This window comes from Orycteropus afer, unplaced genomic scaffold (assembly GCF_000298275.1).
Source record: "Orycteropus afer afer isolate SDZICR_OR568_19922 unplaced genomic scaffold, OryAfe1.0 scaffold00031, whole genome shotgun sequence".
Classification (NCBI taxonomy): Eukaryota; Metazoa; Chordata; class Mammalia; order Tubulidentata; family Orycteropodidae; genus Orycteropus; species Orycteropus afer.
In genome coordinates, this window is record NW_006921618.1 from 18,320,325 (window position 1) to 18,326,161 (window position 5,837).

Here is a 5,837-nt window from a genome sequence, read left to right on the forward strand (position 1 = left end):
CAATACAAAGAAAACAAAAATCCTCACAACTGGACCAATGAGCAGCATCACAATAAATGGAGAGAAGATTGAGGTTGTCAAAGAATTCACGTTGCTTGGTTCTACAATAGATGCCAATGGAAGCAGCAGTCAGGACATTAGATCACGTGTAGCATTGGGAAAGTCAACCACGAAGGAACTGTTTCAAGTGCTGAGGAGCAAGGATGTCTCCCTGAGGACTAAGGTGCTCCTGACAGAAGCCATGATATTTCTAATTGCCTCATATGCATGTGAGAGCTGGACAATGAACAAGGAAGACCAAAAAAGAGTTGATGCTTTTGAGTTGTGGTGCTGGCAAAAAATGTTGAAAGTACCATGGACTGCTAAAAGAACTAACAGATCTGTCCTGGAGGAAGTGCACCCAAAATGCTCTTTGGAAGCAAGAATGGCCAGACTTCATCTCACCTACTTTGGTCATGTTGTCAGAATGGACCATTCTCTGGAGAAGGATGTCATGCTTGGTAGGGTGGAGGGTCGACAAAAGAGGGGGAGGCTTTCAATGAGATGGATTGACATGGTGGCTGTGATGATGGGCTCAAGTATAGCAGGGATTGTGGAGCTGGCGCTGGATCGGGCAGTGTTTCGTTCTGCTGTGCATAGGGTCACCATGAGTTGGAAATGACTTGGCACCTAACAAAAACAACAACAACAGTCAGGACCCTCCCTCTCTGCTTGCTTCTCTCTCCTTTCATCTCTTGGAAGATGAAAGGAGATGTAGACCACACCCTAGGGCAACTCCCCTTACAGAGTAAGGGCGTTTTTAGGTACCATTGAATTAGTTCTTACTCTTAATGACCCTACGTACAACAGAACAAAACACTGCCTGGTCTTGCATCATCCTTACAGTTATTATGTTTGAGCCCATTGTTGCAGCCACTGTTCCAATCCATCTTGTTGATAGTCTTTCTCTTTTTCACTGACCCTCTACTTTACCAAGCATCATGTCCTTCTGGGACTGGTTCTTCCTAATAACATGGCCGAAGTACATGATATGAATCTAACCATCCTTACTTCTAAGGAACATTCTGGTTGTACTTCTTCCAAGACAAATTACTTCAGTCTTCTAGCAGTTCATGACATAGTCAATATTCTTCACCAACGTTATAGTTCAAATGCATTAATTTTTCTTCAGTTTTTCTTATTCATTGTCCAGTTTCCTAATGCATATGAGGTGATGGAAAATACCATATCTTGAGTCAGGTATACATTAGTCCTCAAATTGGCATTTTTGGTTTTGACAGTTTAAAGGGATCTTTAGCAGTAGATTTGCCCAGTGCAATGCATCAGCTGATTTCTTGACTACTGCTTCCATGAGCTTTGATTTTGGATTCAAGTAAAATGAAATCCTTGATGACTTCAATATTTTCTCCATTTATAATAATGTTGCTTATTGGTCCAGTTGAGAAGACTTTTGTTTTCTTTATGTTGAGGTGTAATTCATAATGAAGGCTGTAGTCTTTGATCTTAATCAGTAAATGCTTCAGGTCTTCCTCACTTTCAGCAAGCAATGCTGTGTCATCTGCATATAGCAGGTTGTTAATGAGTCCTCCTCCAATCCTGATGCTTCATTCTTCATATAGTCCAGCTTCTGGGACTATATGCATCTAATCTGAATCCCCTTAAAATTGATTGACTGATCACATCACATCACATCATGGGGGATGATAATATCATTATATAACTGCCAAATTACATCAGTACATACCTACCAAACCCCTAAGAATCATGGTCCAGCCAAGTTGACACACATTTTGGGATGCACAGTTCAATCCATGATACCCCACCTTTTGTCCCCCCCCCATACACATTCATGTCCTCATCCTCTTTCACCCCATCATATCATCCCAAAGTCTTAAATTCCAAGTCAAAATTCCATCCTGAGGCAAAATTATTTTCATCTGACTGCTAAAGGGGCAAGGAGGCCATATCTTCTGACCTCCTCTAACCCCACAAGAGGAAGACAGAATCACCATCAGTAGCCCAAGGCCTATTCCTGCGAGGCCAGCAATGCTGCCTCCCTCCAGCCCTTTCACCAACCCTGGCACCAACTGTTCTTCCCACAACACCCACCACCTTTCTGCTGGGTTCGATAATTTACTGCAGTGGCCACACAGAACTCACAGATTATGGGGTTTATTAGGGAAGCACCAGGCTACAATTTAAGTTCAGGAAAAATGCTCAATCTCTCTCAGCCTGCCATCTCTCAGCCAATAGTCTGCCTCAGCCACTCTCCTAGCGATGTGTGTCTCTTGGTGTCTCTTTCTCAGCAGTGTATGTCTCTCAGGAGCATGTTTCTCTCAGCAGCATGTCTTTCTCAGCCAGCAGTCAGAGAGATTTCTGTCTCTAGGAGGGCTCCTTTTGAGCCCAGCAGAGTGGCCAAGCTAACCAATCATAACATCAGAATTCTAAGCACCTGAGAGACAGCAAACTTCCCAGAACATTGCTTTGTGCCACTCTCAACAGAAATACCCCAGGTGAATAACTTTAAAAATCAAGAACTCCTCAATTGCTCATGGCAAATTCCACCATGGAGTTTACAAAGACTTATGGCTAGAAAAACCATACCAGGTAATTTACTACATCGCAATCTGTGAACCTGTAATTTACCACACTAGTTATCTGCTTTCAAAATACGTGGTAGAACAGTCAGAAGGTAGACATTTCCATTACAAATGGGATAATTTGGAGGGGAAGAAGGTATAATGGACACCAAGAAAATAAAAATAAAACAACAGAACTATTTGCATTAGCTCTCAAAGTTTGAAAACAACCCTTTGTTCTCTGAGACTCTAGGTAATTATCCTGCCCTCCAGAATCCAGGTGTTGGCCACACTCTTTATATTCTGAGTAGAGTTCCCTCAGCTCTGGGCTTCAGCTCTGCCTTCCAGGCCCACTGGGATGGCAACTCTGTTCCATTGGCTCTGGGAGCCCCATTCTCCTAGTCCAACTGAGTGGTGACCCCACCCATTTGGCCTCAGCAGGGCCTATTCTTCTGCCACTTAGGCATGGCACCCCACACCCCCCAGCTTTGGGCTGCAGCTCTAGCCCCATTCCTCTGGCAGCCTCAAGCAGAGTTGGTGAAAAGCTGACTTCTTGAAACTTAGGAAGTTGTGGCCCCACCCTTGGAAACTTCAGTGACCATGGCCACTCCCTTTGAGATTCCAGAGGTCAGGGCCCTACCCGTTGAGTCTGAGGCAGCTCTTCTTCTCATATTCCTTGTCTCTTTAGCTTTTGCTTTCTAGTTCCTTGGTCTCTTGACCCCTAGGCCCTTTGGGCTTCTTGGGCTGTCCTGGCCTCTTCCCTGCTTCAGCAAGTGTTACAAAGTTCTTTAGCTCTAGTGATAAGTACCTGGAGGCACCCCATTCCACCAGTAAGCCTTGAACTGAGGCACTCAGCTCTCTCACGCCATTAGTCAGCAAGATTAGCTCTGCCAACAAGTCTTGGAGGCACTCTTTTCCTCCAAGAAGCCTTGGTCCAAAGGCACTCAGCTCTCTCTCTCTATGGGTTGGCATGCCTTGTTCTGTCAACAAGTGGCCAAAGATACCCAACTCTGCCAGGAAGCCTCTTGCCTAAAAATGTTCAGCTGTTTTGCTCTGTGGGTCAGTTTCCATGTCACCTTGCACTGGCCTCCTTGTTCTGTTTCTCTCCCACAGATTCTTGCCATCTGCTTCATCTCCAGTGTTACAGCTCTCCTCACCTCCTTCTGAACTCTCCTAGAAATGCCTTCAATGTCCATAATTACACCAATAATCTCTTGAAGGCAACTTTGACTTTTTCTATTAGGTACCTTAAAACTCTTCCAGTCTCTACCCATTACCCAATTCCATATCCAAGTGGGGTGCATAACATGCATACCATGGTTTGAATATTAGGAGATAGAATGGATTAATTGGCCCTTTCAAGCCAAGCTACAGTTAATGAATCATATAAATAGATAATTTTGCAAATTCATGGGAATATAGAGTAAAGCACAGACTGGGATTTATTATTATTATTATTTTTACCATCCCCAACCCTAATCCACTCTCCTTCCCTCCCTTCCCTGTGACCTCCACTCCCTGTGCCCTTCTTAATGATGTACTCCCATCTGTCCAGCTTTCCCTCCATGTGAATGCTGCCCTCTGGTGTCCCATGGCCGATTGCTCCAAGGATGTATCTCCGTAGAGTAGGTGGGTGCATCGCTCTGGGTTGGGTGTTCTGCATGTAAGTCTTTCCACTGTTGGGCTGAGAGTCAGTCCTTGGGAGTGAGTCTTATCCCAGGCCTGAAGTGTATCCCAGGACCCCAGTCTTGGGGGTCCCACCAGCCTCCATCCAACCAGTAATTCTGGTTGCAGACTGGGAAATTTTGATCTTTATTACAATAGTGATATACTACTGCAGAATAATATTGACTGTCATCAATAAAAATCCACACTGTAGAAGGAGCTCTGGTAGCATAGTGGCTAAAGCACTTGACTGCTAACCAGAAGGCTGGTGGTTCAAACCCACCAGCCACTCCTCAGAAGGAAGGTTGGGCAATCCTACTTCCGTAGTGATACTGCCTCGGAAACCCAAGGAGGGGTCGCTATGAGTCGGGGCCCAACTCGACGGCACATAACAACAACAACAACAACAAGCAAGTACGGGTAAGATTGAAACAGGAAGCTGATGGATAACTAGATAAAATTCTGGAGATCGCCATTGTTTGACACAAACAAGCCAAAAAACAAACAAACAAACAAACTCACTGCCGTTGAGTCGAATCTGACTCACAGCGACCCCTCCTTGGGTTTCTGAGGTGGTATCACTATGGAAGTACATTGCCCAGTCTTCTTTCCCAGGAGTGGCTGGTGGGTTTGAATCACCAGCCTTCTGATTAGCAGTCAAATGCCTTAGGCACTACACCACCAGAGCTCATTTAAATGTTATCATTTTTTTTTTTTTCAAAATCAATATTAAAAGTAGATATGAACTTATAATCTAAGACTGTTCCAATGATATAAAATCAGTATGATCTTGCATAGTCTGAGAGGATGAGTGACATATCCAGCATTCAGCCAAATTGTGAGCACTGGCTACTGACCGGGTTAATTTTGTAAAAGCATTTTCATTTCAAGCATCAGTGATGGTTACAATAAACAGAAAGAGAAAACTTATTACAAACTTCATAATGGAGAAAAGGTTAAATGAAGTAATATAGTTTGTAATAAAGCTTATTACAAATTTCATAATGGAGAAAAGGTTAAATGAAGTTCTTTTAATAATAATTCACCAGGAGATGAACTTACATTGATAGAATAAGGCTATTTCCAAAAGTTATAAATACTAAGCAAATGTAACTATCTCAATTACTCCTGTGAGGAATAAAAATTTTAACTTCTGGCTTTGGGTTAAGGATATTTAATGATTACTAAAGTTACTAAGAAGTAATTCCACAAGAAAGTAAAAATATTTAGAACTATGAAAATACTAGCAGTCAAGAAACAGAGTCTGAAGTTTGCAGTAGCCTGCATGTAATCTTGTACTGTGATCTTGGAGTCAGTCTCTTGCCTTTGAAGCTGCTGGTTTCTGGTCACTGGGATGTTTCCATTTTAGGTTCAAATCTCCAGCTGGCTCATAAGTCCAGATAGGTAGCTTAAATTTCTTTGTTGTTGTTGTTATGTGCCCTCGAGTCAGACCCAGCTCATAGGACCCCTCCTTGGGTTTCCGAGGCAGTATCACTGCAGAAGTAGGATTGCCCAACCTTCCTTCCGAGGAGTGGCTGATGGGTTTGAACCGCCAGCCTTCTGGTTAGCAGTCAAGTGCTTTAGCCACTATGC